Source organism: Schistocerca piceifrons, chromosome 4 (genome assembly GCF_021461385.2).
Source record: "Schistocerca piceifrons isolate TAMUIC-IGC-003096 chromosome 4, iqSchPice1.1, whole genome shotgun sequence".
Classification (NCBI taxonomy): domain Eukaryota; kingdom Metazoa; phylum Arthropoda; class Insecta; order Orthoptera; family Acrididae; genus Schistocerca; species Schistocerca piceifrons.
The window spans coordinates 241,998,432-242,017,807 of record NC_060141.1 but is presented as its reverse complement, the minus strand read 5'-3'; the positions used below and the strand labels follow the sequence as shown (position 1 = coordinate 242,017,807).

General features: G+C 44.5%; 1 protein-coding gene and 1 non-coding gene across 4 annotated transcripts in view; one reads left to right on the top strand and one right to left on the bottom strand.

The window, feature by feature from the left end:
- Positions 1–19,376, top strand: part of LOC124794790 (neural proliferation differentiation and control protein 1) — a 1,027,601-nt gene that overhangs the window by 542,685 nt on the left and 465,540 nt on the right. The window lies entirely within an intron of this gene.
- On the bottom strand, positions 9,550–9,623 carry Trnai-gau. The gene has a single exon. It is a non-coding gene; the product is annotated as a tRNA-Ile (tRNA).

Genomic DNA, 19,376 nt, shown 5'->3' with positions numbered 1-19,376 from the left:
GGCTATGTCGGAGCCAACGTCTTACTGCATCAATAATCTCCCCATCGTCCACGTGCTGCTTCCCACCGAGTTCATCCTTCAAAGGGCCAAAAAGATGGAAGTCCCCTGTTAGGCGGCGAGGAACCCAACTGGCACGTACCTTTGATTATCCCAAATGGCGGACGAGTGTGTCAGCGCTACCAACAGAGACATCCAGCTGTGCAGCGAGGTGCTTGACTGTGATCCGACGATCACCTCGAATGAGAGTGTCCGCACGTTCCAGCATTGCAGAAGTCACAGCTGTGAGTGGCCGGCCGGAATGCGAGAGATCGGATAGGTTTGCGCGACCTTGTTGCGATGATGACAGACGCCTAGCCTAACGACTCATCGTGCTGCTGTTCACTGCCAGGTATCCGTAGACATTCTTCAAGCGCATATGAATATCTGCGATGGTCTAGTTTTCCGCCGAAAGAAAAATGGCAGCTTTTTGCTTGGAACGCCCCTCCATGTTGAAGGCTAAGTATAGCGTCGCCATCTACCGGAACTTCATGAAACTACTGCTGAAGCTGGAATATTACACGATGTCCCACAACAAATTCCGCACATTTTGGTCTTAAGTGACCGAGAAAAAAATGTGTTGCATTCGCCTCTAGTACTACAATCTTTCTGTCGAGGAGGCAACGACACTCTACACCTACATCCGCTTTCCGTAAGCCGATTTACGGTATGTGGCACAGGGTACAATTGTACCAGAAACCTACCTCCACCCACCCCTGTTACGTTCGTCAATGGCATGTGTAAAGAGAGACTTTGGATTTCTCTAATTTTAATGTCGGGTTCACTAGCGATGTGTCTGTTGGAGGAACTGGTATATTTTGCAGCTTGGTTTGGAACGACGGTTCTACGAATTTTGTAAGCCTGTCTCCGTGAACCCAGCGCCTTTCTTGTAACGTCCGCGACTGCAATTTGTAAAGCATGTCCGTGGCACACCCACGATGACTGAACAAATGTGTGGCGCGTCTGTAGCTCTTCTTTGAATCCCATCTATCTGTTCCGTTATTCCAACTTGGCGAGAGTCCTAGACCATCGAACAAACCTGAAAGAGCGAGGATTTTACAAGTGACGTGTCACGTTAGTGAATTTCACTAATTGAGAATTTTTTCAATCTGGCATCTACCTTAACCACGTCTTGTTTCACGTCTACATCTACACTCTTCAAATCATTGTCAGTTGTGTGGCAGTGGATACTTTTTATTTATACATATATACCTCGTCAGTCAAAAACGTTTTGAGACTGGATTACTAAAACTAGAGAAAAGTTTGTACGATGGGTTTAGTGCTCCAGGTGTTCTGCATGTTCTCTGTCCATTTGAGCCTTGTCCACCAAACGTTCATACAATCATGAACCGTGTGAAACTGTTAGAAAAGACCTTCTTTGGGATGTTACTCAACTTTGAGATATTATTTAACTTGAGCGTCACATTGACTTGGATGTTGGTTATGTCATCAGCAGGGTGACCCTTACGAGAATTTCTGCACTTTGTCTTTTGCTGGTGCGTTGGTATTGATATCATCACGACTCGCTACCCATGATTATTTTTTACACAAAAGTACAGTCCGTATTTGTCATTTCAATCAAGTCGTGGGAGGCGACACGCACCGTTGTTTTTATCGGGGAGTGAAGATGTTCCGAACAAACTTTTGCACACTTATTTTCTCTTCTTGAAGATATCTGGAGACTCCCTTGAACACTTGATTTAGAGACGTTGCTCCATTGTAATTTGTGACATAACAGTGTTGACATGCTACTGCTGCACGTCCACTACTTAACACTGCCTGTTGACAAATGAGTAGGTGAAGCACATCTGTTGTTTCCAGTTGTTAGTTCAAGGTACCACCGTAGTAACTGCACTGACACTTTTTTACGTCAGCTGTAAAATCAGTTCAAAGTTTTTTCGATGGGACAGTGTACATAAGCCATATATATTTTATCAAAAGGAATTACGTATGAATATCTCTCTCTCTCTCTCTCTCTCTCTCTCTCTCTCTCTCTCTCTGTGTGTGTGTGTGTGTGTGTGTGTGTGTGTGTGTGTGTGTGTGTGTACGCATTTATGTCCCGTACCTGGTCCTAAACCACTGGACCAGTTTCAACAAAAATTCGTACACATTTCACTTACAATCTGGAAAGAATATCTGTTGGGGTAAGAACTACCTGCTTATCGAAGCGGCGGGCGGGGGGATGAAAAAGAATTGTAGCCAACGACGAGCAAATACCCACCTCTCATTCACCCAGTAGTGACTTGCAACAAACTTTACGCATAATTTCAAACCCTAACAATGCTCTTTTCTCGCTGACAAACCACGCAAAATGATGAAAGAGAGAAAGTTTATTGCTTATTACATTTTCACTATTCATACAGCAAAACAGATATGACGTTTTTATTTATACTTTTTTACTACAAACTGTTTCCGTACCATGCGTTGTAGACAGTATTCATATATGCCTGTGAGCGTACCTGCAAAATTATAACACTGTACGATACATAGTTTAAGAGATACGATATAAAAACACTGAGGTGCGTGAAAAACTGCTGCACCATGCATGACGTTTTAACTGTTAGTTCTTTATTACTAACTCTATTCGCAGCACATTTCGCTGAAAATTGAGCGTATGCCGCTGAATGTGCCTACAAAAATATGACATTAAAGGCTCATAGTACAACTTGACCAAACGAAGAGTTCCATTGATAGGACACAATCTGAGACATCAAGAGATCACCCACCTGTTTGGTATTGGAGGGAAGACTGATGGGTAAAAGTAGAGGGTGACCAAGAGATGGATACAATAAGCAGGTTCAGAAGGATATAAGTTGCAGTGGTTGTTCGGAGGTGAAGAGGATCGCACAGGATGGAGTATCATGAAGTGCTGTATCAAACTAGTCTTCGGACTGAAGACCACAACATCAATAGATCAGGAGTAATGACGTCACATTCTCAGATGCGTGAAAAACTACCGCATCATGCATGACGTTTTAATTTATTATGTCTTTACTAGCAACGCTATTCGCAACACATTCCGCAGACAGTATCCACATATGCCGCTGAACATTGTACGACACTTAGTTGAGGAGATAGTCGTCATTAACATAGAGCTGCGTGAAAATGAAACTGAAAGGCAAAATTCGTAGGAGTACAGGTGAAATATGTTAAATATGCGTGACGTGTGCTTACGCGGACAAAACCACGGGAGAAAAACGCCTCGCAAACTCCTAGTTCGACTTCTGCCAAATTTGGTACACTTATTATTCGTTATCTGGAAGGAAATGCTGTGGGTATAAGAACCAGCAACCTCATACTGACGTCTGGGTGATTATGTGGGGAGAGAAGAGGGGAGGAAGATATGGACAGTAAGAGATGGGAAGGAGGAGACGGACACAAAGAGGGGGGGGGGGGGGGAAGGAGGAAAGCAATCGTAGATGAAGAATCTTGCGTATGCTTTTGCAACATCCCACAGTACGGGCAGAAAGACGAACTGCATCTTGTAACGGGATTCCATACACAGGAGCTTTTAAATGACATCAAAAATCAGTCTATTGGGTTCCCGAACGGAGAACTTGAAGGCTAGGGCGTTCTCCACCTCCTCCTATTCCTCTATTCCTCTGTCAATGAATCTATTTAGGAACCGATGAAAATCAACAATGAAATAAGGGGGAACATAGAGATCTGAGGCTACACGTAACTAACGCTAACACGAAAGTCACATGACAACATTATCCTCGCGGAAGTATAGCTGAAACCACTGAAGATGAACCTAAGAATTACAATTTTATCTGACAAAGAACATTTCATTTAAGAAAGAGTTTCATATGGAATGATGTGAAGTTCTGTTCCTGTGCGTTTCCCACGATTATTGTGCTCTGGAGAGTTGTAGGAAACCATCTGTAACGTGGAAATTAAACGTTCCAGTCCAGCATCCCTACAAAACACACTGCCTGGCAAAAAACAGTTAAGCACCCAGAAGACATGCTCGGGTGACAATGTAGATTCATACACGTAAACATCATCGGCGGGTATGTAAATGATTAGAGCTGCGACTCTCTTTGACAGAGTGAATGGCCACCAGATCGTATTAGTGTTGTTCGTGTTTAGTGTTTTTACCAGGTGTTGTAGAATATACGAAGACATGACCAGCGTCAGATATTAAGTGATCACCGTGCATTTGTTGTGTTCAGCTTTACAAAATGTTGTAAATTTAGGGTACATGTGATATAAGAAACGGTGTATATTACCGTATGAAATGTCAGAATGACATTAGCAAATAAGAAACACACCAACCCAGGATTGAACCCTCGAACTCCTGCATGCTAACCCAAAACTCTATCCACTGCGCCAACTGTGCAGCACGGTCAGAATATGCAGTCAGAGGTAGTTACCATACGTGTTGTTACAGTGTTGCCAGATTGCCACTCTTTAATGTCATTTTTCTGTCGGATATACACGCCAGACGAAATTTATGAGAGACATTTGTTTACCGCTGACATGTGAGGAGTAGCGCTGCGAAGCCCGAGTGCGCGAATTTCGCTTCACCCTGTATATTTAAATTGACAATAAAATATTCTTTGTTAAGTCCTGTGAGAACTGTCTCAAAAGCTGCGGATGGAGAATTGAATATTGGTGCAAATTCTAAGTACCATTTGGACAGAAAAGGAGAGTAGTTTACAAGAACCAGAGTATGTATTATAGCCACAGGTATAAATACGCCGGTATTCAGGCACATACACATAGGAGGTACATAGTGTAAGGCATTTAGAGGGTGAGCGTTTCATATTCTGCAGAGTAGCACGTGAGGATGCTGTCAGTTAATTGAGCTTTTGCTCTTCCCCTGGAATTCTAACTACCAAGAGCATTAGATTAACAGCGCAGAGAGCTACATCTTGAAATTGGCACTGTTGGTATGTTCGCACAGTAGCTTATGCGTTCATACGTCGTTGGATGTAGCGAGGTTTGGAGGCTGTTTGGGATATGACGACCAAGAGCCTGAAGATTACGTGCAAGGACTTTTATATGGTACCTATTCCGAGCGCATTGTAGAAATACGTGGTTTGGATATTCCTCCTCTCAGCAAACACATACGGGTGGCGCTTGGGGGAGCCGATAGAGGTGTTTGTTAAACTTCCAATGATTAGATTTCAGCTGTGCTATAATTGTCGTGGAGCTCCTCGATGTTTGTGCCTCATTGTATCATGTTAAAACTTGAATCGTAGGATGAACTAAGGCGTAGTGACTGCCTTTGATTTTAAATGTCCTGCCCGTATCTCGTGGTCGTGCGGTAGCGTTCTCTCTTCCCACGCCCGGGTTCCCGGGTTCGATTCCCGGCGGGGTCAGGGATTTTCTCTGCCTCGTGATGGCTGGGTGTTGTGTGATGTCCTTAGGTTAGTTAGGTTTAAGTAGTTCTAAGTTCTAGGGGACTGATGACCATAGATGTTAAGCCCCATAGTGCTCAGAGCCTTTTTTTAAATGTCCGCGACCATTCCTCTTGCCAGTCCGAGGACAACCGCTTTCTGAACATGGGTATCACATCTGCGAGAGGGAATTTATCATATTTAATAGCTTCATGTAGTGATACCTGGTCTCCTAGGGCATCAGCTTGTTCATTGGCAGGTATCCCATAGTGACCTTTCGTCTTTAGAAGGGTTGATATGCCCCTAGTGGATTTGTCACTCAGGTCACAACCAGTGACTTCTTTTCCTTTCGTTCTGTCTGTTTCTTCGTCATATTTCTTCAGCTTTTCCGTGCGGGTGTCGCATAACACAAGTTGTACGTAGGCTGTTTATGCGTTTGTATGTTGGCAGCGCTACGTAGCGGTCTGCATTGATAAATCTGACAGCGCTGTGCGCACTCTGTAAGAGACCTTCTTGCTGTCGGACTTGCAGTTGGAAGTTGGAGATAGCGGTTGGAGGTGAACAGCCAGCAGTGATGGAAGTTAGATGTGAGTAGTTAGCATTGATGGAGGTTAGAGGTTTGAAGTGTCAGCTCATGCGGGCGATCTAGACATGTGTCCGTCATGGAAATGTAATTCGTCGATGATTATATAATTTATGGAACTGGATGTCATGCACGATTATATGATTTCTGAACTGGTTATCACATTATTAAGGTAAATAAATTGTTTGCTTTGCAACAAAATCTTTCCTTTGCTAAACACATGCCTATTAGTAGTTAGAGCCTACAGTAGTTAGAATCTTTTATTTAGCTGGCTGTATTGGCATTTGCTGTATTGCAGTAGTTCGGGTAATGAAGATTTTTGTGAGGTAAGTGACTAATGTAATGTATAGGTTATAGTTAGGATTTCTTCCAATTCGGGGCCATTCTTTTGAGTCAATTTTAAAGCAGTCAGATCGCGTTATACTTGAATATTGTGAGTAATTAATGAATAGGAAAAGTTTGAGTTCTGTTTGTCTGGGCAAATTCTGTAGGTCACTGTTGAAATGATAAAGACTAGCAAAGTGACTCTTGCATTCAATCTCACTCAACAGTTTCAGAATTAAATAACATAGAAGTTTCACCTTCCCAGTTAAGCAGAGACAATTTGCTCTTATTGCTTCTCTGTTGACAACACAATACGCCCTTCCTCCTTTTATAATGATAGGTGATCCTATCGTGTCATCAAGTAGTCATTTCTGCATTACAGAGAGGTGTCTGGTTACTTTTGATAAGGTGGTGTATGTCTTAAATGGTAACGACGATGCGACCACGTTTGGTGGCGCTGTTAGGCGATGCAAAAGTGTACTGCGAGCTATCGAAAGTGGCCACAATACTGCTTGTCTTAAAGTTGGGAGAGAGAACATTTCTCAACGATACCAACCTCTGACGTGGGTAACCCACTGAAGTACGCCGTACATCACAAGAGACATAAAACAGTCTCGCGAGTGTAATGTTTCTGTCCCAGGTAGTGCCTGAATGAACAGAAATAAAGCCAGCAACAGGTTGAGCCCTGCCTGCCTAACAGCTGTGTCAGCATACGGCTGCTGAATGTGCGGAGGAAAGCCCCTGACGGGTGAAAGGAACAGAATGCCTGCATATCTGACAGTTCAATGCACCCTTCAGGCGAAGCTCTGAAACAGATTTAATGGAGCCCCTATGCTGCTAAGATCCAGACACAGGCTTTGCTCGTGATGGATGAGTTCTGCTGAAAGGGCTCGCCGATATCCGGTGGCCGAGGGAGGGGGGGGGGAGGGGGATTGGAGCTTTGAAAGCATAGGCAGCTGTATAAAGATCGGGCTCAGGAGATCTGGGAGGCAGGAGAAGGCAGGAGAAAAGGTCTTGAGGTGTTTAGAATGGCCCGTTAATCTATTTACAGGATACGAACTAAATTATAGAGCGGTACATTGACAGCGTTACCACTTTATCTGGCATTCATATAGACTGAGAAAATTTTTGACTCAGTTCGGAGAAAACCTGTAATGTCAGCTCTTGAATAGCGCATTATTAATTTTCCAAACCCAGTGTACTGGAGAATATTTATGTCAGTACTGTAGCTTCAATTACAGATCATCATCATTCAGTGAAAAATTAAAAATGAATAGGGATTTCAGACAAGGAGCTTCCATAATCACCAAAACTATTCTCAGCAATCTTAGAGGACTTTTTTTAGACTCTTAAACTACGAAAACAGAGAGGGGATATATTTTCTATTTCGTGGTCTCTTATTTCAATATCTGCGGTTTCAGTGTTCGTGTGATGATTGAGAGCATAAAACCTATTAAGATTTTCCGTGGTGAAAACATTTCGGAAGTCCAAATTCAATATTAATGACTGAATAAATGGTCTGGGTCCACTTACCTAACGTGAGACCTTAATATTTTGGGTTTTCACTCAGATAAATTGGCAAAATTTTACTCTTTCCTTCCTCTAACTTAATTCGTTTGAAACGTTCAAGTCTGTTAGTTAATGTAGGTGGTCTAAGACCTTGTCTCACGAGTCGGTTCTCAACGTGCTTGAAGTAACTGTCAGAACAAAAAACGTTCAGGAAGAATCAGTGTCTCTGTCGTCAGTTTTAATCAAATGATTCTTCCGTTGTGTAGGGGGCAAACTAATATCTCCGTTTTGCAAAATCATTATCTGAAAACTTACTATTGATACTATCGAAAATTTCTCTGAACGCTCCGCCACTTCAGCTCCCGAGTGAAGCGGGCTATAAAAGCCTCTCATTACCAAGTTCGACCCATCTTTGTTACTACTCACTTGCCAATACCTATTACTACTTCCACTCGTATTCAAACTAGATCGGTCGACCACAGGTCCAATACTGCAAATGGCGAGCCGTGTTCCACACCATGTGCGATGCTAGCTGTCTTCACCAATTCAGCCAGCCGCACAAAGGAACCGCGGATGACCTCGAAACCCAAGTGTCAGGCGTCATTCGTTGCGACATCAGCCACAAGTGGCAACCTGTCAGACACAGTGCGTTCCCTAGCCGCTGGCAGAGCTCTCCCCTCTCGGACGAGACCTCCCGGCAACTATAACAAGTGTACACTAGCCCTCTTTCCGACCTACGTTGTAATTTCCTCGAGGGGGCGGGGGGGGGGGGGGGGCTCCGTTACCCATCTATCGTATGCCTTCCAAATGTATAGCATACCTATTTTCTCCACTCGACGAGACTTGTCAGTAAAATTCGCCACTGGCCCAACATATTACGCCTCTCGTACTGGCACAGATGTATCAACATTTGTAACACCTGGCAGCTGTTGTTAAGTCGTAAAACGGCAGATCCCGTATTCGCACTCCGTCCAGAGTTTCTCGAACCCACCATTGTCCGCCACTGGCCTTCAACTAAGGGTAGACCGGTCAGATGTTGCGCTTGGGAAGACTCGGTGGCAACTGAGTTTCAACGAGATTCCAACGGCATCAGAGGTGTCGGAACTCTTACCATAGGTGCATCAACGCCGCCTGAACCTGTTCCCATTGTAGCTTCTCGCTGTTTCTGGAGAGGAGCCTAGCTTGTGTCCACACACAACAAGCGTGGTTCCTATGTATTTTCTGCTGTTAAATGCTATATGTCATCAAGAAAAGGGTCAACTTGTAATGCTATTATGCATTGATATCAGCTGTTTGAGGCAGTTGTGGGTTGGTGCCAGGTAGTGGGGCTATAGCCTGTATTTCCCCCTCATAAGGAGTTCTGCTAGCATAGGGGTTGTGATTGCATTGTGTAATGCATGTCGCTCGATCAACAGCGGCTTCCTGCAGACCGACACATAAAGGACACGAAGTACAAATCGACATCGAGAAGAGGCCCTGTCATATGGCGCTCGCGGTGTATATGCTGAAATTAAATGTAAATAATACGGCTTCTTTAGTGGGCATCGCTCTACTGCAGTGTCACACATGACGAATAAATAGGAAAACAGTAGAACGTCTGTGTAGGGCCGTGTTTTTACTTACAATTGTCACTTCGCTGAATGTGTATAAGGCTGCGTGACATCGTGCAGACACAGCCAGATCGACACAGTAGCTGTGTATCTGTAACAAAGACGACATTTGTCCTCACGTCGGTGGCGATTAAAACGATTTCGCCCCCAGGTGGGCTCGAGCCACCAACCTTTCGGTTATCAGCCGAAGGCGCTAGCCGATTGCGCCACGGAGGCCTTTTTTTATTTATTTTTTGTTAAATCTCATTTTGTTCGCTTTTGTTTGTTGCATCTGCTCGCGGCGGACGTCGTAAGAGATCCGTTTAAGTTCGTTGTTGATCGATTAACTCAGTTTTTTTATTACAGAGGGCAGCTAACCTTCTGACCGAGCACGCTGAGCTACCGTGCCGGCTATCTTAGTAGAGGCCTAGACGTTTGCTCACTCCTGCTCTGTTTATCAATGCAACTCGTATACCTTCTGCAGGTATCTCGCCGAATGTAGCATCTGCTTACGCCTCTTCACATGGATGAAGTGCATGCACACTGTAGCGAGGCTCATAAACATTTTCATCGGCTCTCGAGGTGTGCTCGGATAGTAGCAGTGGTTAAGGCGACCGCTATCAATAAGCGGGAAAACGTGGTTTGAGTCCCGGTCTACGATAAATTTTCATGTATCGCAGACAGCTGATGTCAATGCATAATCGCAGAATCCGAATCTGTTTCGTAATGACGTGAAATCAATGTACTGCGAAGTTGAAGGGGTGTAAATTTACTCTACTAAGATTCCGACACGCACGGACTGTGGGCAAGGCAAATGAAAACTAACTTTGCTCACTTCATCAGACAAGAAAATAGTCATTCCCAAGGGACATTAAACTGATAAAACCACCTCTAGCCTTGATAATGGCCCCAACTCGGCTAGGAAGATAGTCCACAAGGATGTTCACGTATGACATATCCAGCTGAAGCCGCTCATTCGCGGCTAGATTATGAAGAGATACCAGACAGCGGGAGTGTTGATTGTTGAGGTTCAATTGCTGTTCCAAATAGCTGTATATTTTTCTATGGGAATAAGACTGGATGATTTATCGAGTCAGTCGGGTTCCGCTAGTTTGTCTGAGTGTTATTGCAACCAGGAACGTACGCGTACAGCCCTGTGAAGGCGGCTGTTGTCATCTTGGAAGGCGGATGCGTACTTGGTCACAGTCAATGGTTCATACTCACACTAACCAGAATGAGTAGGCCCGAGTAATTCTACTGAAAATACCCTCACTTCACAGAAACAACTGCGGTCTGAAATACACCTTGCACTCTGGCTTAAGTGGAGGTTCTGGTCGAGAGGCACGAAAAACGGGTGAAGTTTAGAAATTTTTCATATAAGGACTGTTTTTATTAAAATGGGGCTTTACCATTTTCTTATACACACACTGAGGCGGATGCTTCCTGATATCGTGGGGAACTCCTTTTGCCCGGCATAGTGCAATAAAATCGGCGTGGAAGAGTCGTTGGTAGTCCCCTGCAGAAATATTAACCCGTGCTGCCTCTACAGCCGTCCATAATTGCGAAAGTGTTGCCGGTGCAAGATTATTATTATTTTTTTTTTTTTTTTGCACGAACTGACCTCTCGATTATGCCCCGTAAATGTCAGATGGGATTCATGTCGGTCGATCTGGGTGGCCAAATCATTCTCTCGAATTGTCCACAATGTTCTGACATGGCACATTTCCATCGTTGTTTGAAGTCCATGAAGGGCTTCAAATGGTCTCCAAGTCGCCCAACTTAACCATTTCCAGTCAACAAGCGGCTCGGATGGACCAGAGGATCCAGTCCATTCCATGTGAACACAGCCTACACCGTAATGGAGCCACTGCCATCTTGCACAGTGCCTTGTTGATAAACTGGGACCATGGCGTCGTGGGTTCTGCCCGTCACTCGAACCCTACCGTCAGTTCTTACCATCTGAAATTGGAACTCATATGGCCAGGTCGTGGTCTTCCAGTGGGCTAAGGCCCAACCAATATGGTTACGAGTCCATGAGAGGAGCTGCAGGCGATGTCGTGCTGTTAGCAAAGGCACTCGCGTCGGTCGTCTGCTGCGATAGCTCATTAATGCCAAATACGTTCACCGTACGTCCCACATTGATTTCTGCGGTTATTTTCCACAGGGTTCCTTTTCTGTTAGCACAGACAACAGTACGCAAACGCCGACGTTCTCGGTCGTTAACTGAAGGCCGTGGTGAGAGGTAACGCCTGAAACTGATATTCTTGGCGCACTCTTGACATTGTATATCACGGAATATTAAATTCTCTAACGATATCAGGAATGGAACGTCCCAGGTATCTCCAACTCCCATTCCGCGTTTGAACTGTGTTAATTCCCGTCGTGCGGTCATAATCTTTTAGGAAGCCTTTTCACACGAATCACCATTGTACAAATGACAACTCCGCCTGCATTCACTGGCAGTAGAAGCTGCCTGGTTTGAAACCGATTGTCGTTACAAGCAATCCTGCCAGAGGAACGTCTGTAACTCAACATTATGCAGGGCTATTCAAAAAGAAGGAACAGATTTCAAACATTTATTGCTTAGAAGCTACAAAAGATAGAAACACAATTCCAACGTTCCTGGAAAGAGAACAGCTCAAACAAATTCTTATGCATTCAATGTGAGCACCACGTGGTGCACGATAAATATCCAAACGGTGGCTGATTTCCTCCCACACACTAAGCAGCTGGACTCTCGTTATCGAATTCACAGCTTCAACAATGCGATGTCGCAGACTTTCAAGAGTGTCAGGGATAGGGGAAATGAAAAACATGTCTTTTTAGCGTTACCCCACAGATAAAAAGTGACACGATTTGAGGTATGGCACGTTGGACTGGAAGAGGAGGAGCAGAAGATGAACTTCGTCGCCGGTGGCCTCCCAAGTCTCCAGACCTCGCATCTTGCGACTTTTGTCTGTAGAGTAACGTAAAAGACCGCGTTTTAATCCCCCATATGCTTGACACTCGTTCAAGTCTGCGAAATCGCGTTGTTGAAGCTGTGAATTGGATAACAAGAGACCAGTTGCTTCTTGTGTGGGAGAAAATGAGCCACCGGTTTGGTATTTATCGTATAACACATGGTGCTCGCATTGAATGTGTAAGAATTTGAACCCTTCTTTTTCCAGGAACGTTGGAATTGTGTTTCTCCCTTTTGTTCAAAAATGGCTCTGAGCACTATGGGACTTAACATCTATGGTCATCAGTCCCCTAGAACTTAGAACTACTGAAACCTAACTAATCTAAGGACATCACACAACACCCAATCATCACGAGGCAGAGAAAATCCCTGACCCCGCCGGGAATCGAACACGGGAACCCGGGCGTGGGAAGCGAGAACGCTACCGCACGACCACGAGCTGCGGACTCCCTTTTGTCGTTTGAAAGCAATTTGAAACCTGTCCCTTCTTTTTGAATATCCCTTTGATAGAGATTGTTGTGGCCGAGCGGTTCTAGACGCTTCAGTCTGGAACCGCGCGACCGCTACGATCGCAGGTTCGAATCCTGCCTCGGGCATGGGTGTGTGTGATGTTCTTAGGTTAGTTAGGTTTAAGTAGTTCTAAGTTCTAGGGGAATGAGGACGTCAGATTTTAAGTCCCATAGTGCTCAGAGCCCTTTGAACCATTTTTTGTGATAGAGATTGAAAATACAGCTTCAGTTGCAACATTTTATTTCTTTGCAATTCTTGGACCACGACTGTTTTCGGGCTATTATATGCCCATCATCAGGTGTGATACTGAAAATATACAGTGACCGAAGTTAGTAATAATTTTATATGCAGTAGTAGACATGAGAAAACAAAAAAGTACCAAATAACATTTTTAGAAAACAGCGGTCGATCTAGGTACGCTAAAATAAGTCAATGCCAAAACGACAAGTTATGTATGTAAATCACTGATTCAAACTATGAACGGCCGGGGTAGTTGGTCCCATGTTGTTCTTCCCGTCAACAGATGGCAGTACTTTTCCCAATCCGGTTTACCAGTTTGCTTCCTCCTCCGTTTACGCTACCCCGTGCTCTGCGCGTGCTGGTGGTACACCGCGCTCTACAGGGTGAAAAGTATTTAAACCGACAAACTCTGGGAGGTTGTAGGGGACATCAAAACAAATATTTTTCCCTAGTGTCATTTTTTCCTATGAGGAATATTTAAACTGGTAGAGGAAGATTTCTCTGGCAGCGAATTAATTAAACCAACAAACACTTTTCCATTTTTTTTATGACCAAGAGACAACACCTTAACACAATCTAATATCAATTGCAGTAGATTTTCATAAATGCCTCCATTGAGACGTAAACAAAGGTTACACCGTCGGATCATGTTCCGTCTGACACGGGCAAAAACCCCAGGAGTATCCTGAATTGTACCTGCTGCTGCTACTATCCGGGCAACCAGATCTTCTTCTGATGCAACAGGAGTTGCGTAAACAAGGTTGTGCATCTCTCCCCACACAAAAAAGTCCAGAGGGGACATATCTGAGGATCAAGCAGGTCATGGTGCAGGACCACCTCTGCCAATCCACGTTTCTAGGAACCGTCGATCCAGGAATCGACTCACACGACGACTGAAATGTGCCGGCGTCCCTACATGTTGGAACCACATGCGTTGTCTTGTAGGGAGCGGTACGTCTTCCAGCAATTTTGGCAATGCTCTGGCGAGAAAATTGTAATAGTGCCTGCCATTTAATGGCCTAGGTAGCAGATACGGCCCAATTAAACAGTCCCCAGCAACACCGACCCACACATTAACGAAGAACCGCACTTGATGAGCGCTAGTAACTGTGGCTTGTGGGTTATCCTCACTCCAAACATGAGAATTGTGCATGTTGCAGACTCCATCACGTCCGAACGTTGCTTCATCGGTAAATAACACAGAGGTTGGAAATGTAGGATGCATTTCACGCTGTCCCAGGTACCACTGCGAAAATTGTGCTCTGGGTGGATGATCAATTGGTTCCAGGTTGTGGACACGCTGTAAGTGAAATGGACTTAACAATTGCTCTCGAAGGACTGTTCTTACATTGGACTGATTTGTCTCCATGTTACGTGCAATTGCACGAGTGCTGATTGAAGGATCCCGCTCCACATGCTGCAAGACAGCTTCCTCAAATTGCAGCGTTCTTACCGTGTGACGGCGTCCCTCTCCAGGTAGTCTGCTAAATGACCCGGTCTCACGCAGGCGTTGGTACACAGCAGAAAAGGTCGTATGATGCAGGATACGGCGGTTAGGATATTGTTGTTGATAAACGTGCTGTGCAGCTCGTCCGTTGTGGTGCACTACGTAGTACGCACCAACTATTTCTGTGTACTCACTCCAGGTGTACGCTCCATTAGTAAACAGAGACAATGCACTACTACACTGGTGGACAGCAGTTGCCTACAACTGAAGAGCGTAATACGCCCTCTGACGACTGAAGATCGTAATACGGCCTCTAACAACTGAAGAGCGTAATACGGCCTCCACCGGTTTAAATAATCCTCGTAGGAAAAAATGAGATTAGGGAAAAATATTTGCTTTGGTGTCCCCTGCAACCTCCCAGAGTTTGTCGGTTTAAATACTCTTCACCCTGTATACTCTGGATCGCGCCACTCGGGGTCACAGCACAAAATGTAACTGTCCTGGTGTTCATTCCATACTTCTTTACCCAGGCAGCCACCCGCTGTATTAGCCGGCCGCTGTGGCCGAGCGGTTCTAGGTGCTTCAGTCCGGAACCGCGCTGCTGCAACGGACGCAGGTTCTAATCCTGCCTCGGTCATGGATGTGTGTGATGTCCTTAGGTTAGTTAGGTTTAAGTAGTTGTAAGTCTCAGATGTTAAGTCCCATAGTGCTTAGAGCCATTTGACCCGCTGTATTGACTCGGAACGGCACAAAATATCGATTTGTTTTCTTAACTTTTAATTCTCAACACAAGCTTCCCTGTAGCACTCTTACAAGCTTTTTGAGACTGTTTCTGCCCACCCTGTACAGTGACCAGTGTGCTTTGGCTAATATTTATTTCTGGCGATATTACAAAAATCAAATGCGCGAGCTTGCTCTAGGTGATTGCGAACAGGTGGAATGCACACTGGCAGACAATCCAGCAAAGGGATAATTTTAGCCATGAGGGAGATGGGTGGCGAGTAACCCACTTCAGCTGATGCAGCGTCGGTTCGGTGAAAATGTAACTGCATAGACCGTGACCGCTTTGTACTGGCGACGCTTGATAAACTTCGTCTGCTCATCCAGAACCAATCGGGTTTTCCGGCAATAATTAATCGTGTATTGGGGCAAAACGCGGACTCGAATTGTAGCGGAATTAGTGCAGACGGGGATAACAACATAAATCAGTTGCTAAATCGGGTTCATTAAGCAGTGCGTCGCGCGTAACGTTTTTGCCTGAATAATCACATTACGTACAGGCCGGCGCGTTCGTGGAGGGCTGCGCGCTTGCAGAGTGCGAACAGCTGCAGGCGAAACCCGGACGCAGTTTAGCGCTGCGTCCCAGTTACCGAAAAGCTTCCAGTAAACAGGTTTCTCCGGATAAGTATGACAGTTCTGCCTGAAACGTGGCTTGTCGCATTTTACTGTCGTTACTTCCTTCAGATGGTTAGTCTCTTTAAATACGATAGCGAGCTGCAGATGCACTGCCTCCGAATTTTTAAGCCTTCGAAATAAGACAAATGTTATTACCATTCTAAATATTTATTTTTCATGTTGTAACACGCCCGGGGGTACTAATGGGGGTAGGGTTACTTTAAACTGTTTGTCGTTTCGACCGAGCGGCCTATCCACACCATGTACCTGATAATCCCGCGGCGGTCGTACTGTTCTGCTCCACACCGCTGCTGGCTTGCCTGAAATTATCTATAGAATTATGCAAGCGGGTTTAGGGGAGCCACTCAACGTTAATACACAACACTGTTCAATGTCTGGTACGAACAACTATATTCTGTGAGGATTGAAGGAAAATCGCAGGTTGCACTGTTCACATTCTAATTCAGAAGTGTTATCCCAATTAATGGATGATTAACAGTCCACAATATCATTCTGACGAGCGTACGCGTAACCGACACGTCGCGGGTGATTGTTGATGATGCGGAAGCCGAATGAGCGCACGAAAGTTCTTACGCTCGCCACGCACACACAGATATTTGGTACCAGTCCTCCTTGACACTAGTAATGTTATTTTCACACAGTCCGTAAAGCTAGTTTTTCAGTTCTCAGTTCTCACTTGTACGAGCGTGCGCGTAACCGTCGCGGCGCGGCTGATTGTTGATAATGCGGAAACGCCATGACCGAACGCACGTCCTCACGCTCGCTACAATAGACTGGCACTTGACTGCACTCTTTTGTGGTAACTAACTTTTCTCTGATTACATTAGTTCATTCTGGGAGACCGGACACGGCGCGGATGATTGATACTGAACGGTACGACACGCGACGAGAGGATACACAAATAGGTTATCAGCAACACTGCTCATTTTTGAATTACTTCTTGACGCACTTTCCTCTGAATCATTTGCATATTTTATTACTTTACTGTAAGAGCACTTGTAGCAACACTTCAACTTCCATGCTAACAATGCCTCTCACATGCAGAGCTATACACTAAACAACAGTTCGGTGTTCCGCACTCGACTCGACAGACGCGGCTGCCCGCAAAGATACTCCCCAACTAAGCCAGCGATATGACAATACCCTTACAATGTCCGCATGTGCAACTCCGACCAATCGGGATTTGAGGAGGAAATGCACGTGAAAGTAATCCTGGAAATTAGAGGGACCAAGAGAGCAATGTCAAGATCAAGTAATATCAATGCCTAACGCATTCGTATACAATTATGCCGGCTGTTAATCTGCATGGTAAATTGGATGGAAAGTTATTTATTGTGCTGTGAGAAGTTGTAGATGCTCCGTCCCCTACTATGCTGTCTCGTGTGGGTGATCTTGCTAGGGCTGTAGGGAATATTTAGGTCACAGAAGCAAGAATGGGAAAATGGGCGTAAGAGAACTACAATAACTGATCAAAAAATTTGCTTTCGCTTGATTCCTGGTGTGCATGTAAAAATCATACTCCTTTAGAGAAAACTATTCCTTATGAAAATTGTGTGATGTTGCTGTTCATATCACCTGGAACCACTGGACAAATCCAGCCTCTGGGTGTTGGTTTTTTCCGTTCCTATAAAATATATTATCGTACTATCTGCAGCAACGCCTTAAAGGATAGACATTTTCCTCGATAAGCTCCACGACAGACCATCTCGCATTCGGTGGCATCTCATCACATTGCACGAGTTTTCATCACTCCGTTACACCAACATGATTCAATATGCATTCTTTAATAGTGGATACCTAGCTGAACATCCTGCATGGTTTGTAGCTCACAAAGAGTTGACATTCGATCTTGACGGTGCGAATATTTGTGATCACTGTGACAGACCATTTTCCATTCGGTTTTCATGGTGCAAGATAAAGGTTCGCTTTGAACATTTCGTCAATGTCAACGATGCCCATTTTGTGAAATGTAATACGTACATTCCATAGAACGTCTCTGCAGTCGCCGGATAATCATTTTCTGTTGACCTCCTGATGCACATGGTGAGTCATTAACAGCTAAAATTTCTTCTGTCATAAGTGCTAATATAACACTTTCAAATGAGCGTTATTAAAAATCAGGCATAATATTTTAATTGATTACTTCTTTACTACTAACACTATTTGCGACATATTTTGCAACTGTGCTCACACGTACCACTGAATGTACTTGCAAAAATGTGTCATTGTGCGACACATAGTCGAGGAGACATGACGTCACAGATGTCGAGCTGCGTGAAAACAAAACTGCAGGGCGAAATTAGCTAGAGATAAAGGTGACATACGCGTCCAAATACGTGTTAAATATGTTAAGCATGTGTGAAATATATTTTGCCACGGGTGAAAGGCCCTTCCTAAACTCTTGGATCGATTTATACCAAACTTGGTACACGTATTCCTGTTTCCGGAGATGAAATACTGAGGGTGTAAGAATCAACACCCTTCTAATTACGTGGGGGTGATAACGAGAAGAGAGAAGAACAAGGAGAAGTGCACATACAGAGAGGCAGAAGGAAGAGATGGACACAGATAGGGGTGAGGAAGAAATGGACAGAGAGGAAGGAGGAAATCGACACACAGAAAGGAAGGAGGGGTTGAACTAATAGAAGACTGGAGTAAATACATATCCGGGCAGACTGCTACGGCCGCAGGTTCGAATCCTGCTTCGGGCATGGATGTGTGTGATGTCCTTAGGTTAGTTAGGTTTAAGTAGTTACAAGTTCTAGGGGACTGATGACCTCAGATGTTTAGTCCCATAGTGCTCAGAGCCATTTGAACCATATCCGGGCAACGCCGTTTTTCAGATAGTTGATTAATAAAGCAACTGGGGGCACTGACGTCGACCAAAGTAGGCTAAGGACTGCCGAAGGCGAGCGACAGGGACCGCCCAGCTTTGCAGTGGGCGGTAGTCTCAGCTGACTTCTAACCACGTCTCGAATCCGCGTCCCTTCCGCTAGATATAATTATGTTTTCAGAATTCGACAACAGTAACGTAAATCAGTGTTCATAATTTTGGTTTTCCGAAAGCAATAAACAAGATTTGCAGGCTTCCCGATTTTTAATGCTTTCGTAATACTAAACCATCCATTTCAGAGTCGATAGCTACACATATAATCTGAAAGCCATTGCAGAGCGGAAGATACATAGTACCATTATATATTGTTATAAATTTTCTGTCCTATTTCGTTCGCTTATTAAGCGAGGGAGAAACGATTGTCTGTCTGGTTCTGTACACACCGTTAATCTGATGATGCCTATTGTAGTGGTTCCTTTACTATCTGAAGGGCTTGAGTATATCTAAGGGCACTTCGGCCTATCGCTATTGTGGTGGCAGAGATATGAAATTCATGTATTTTAAAAGCAAATACAAAATGCAAAA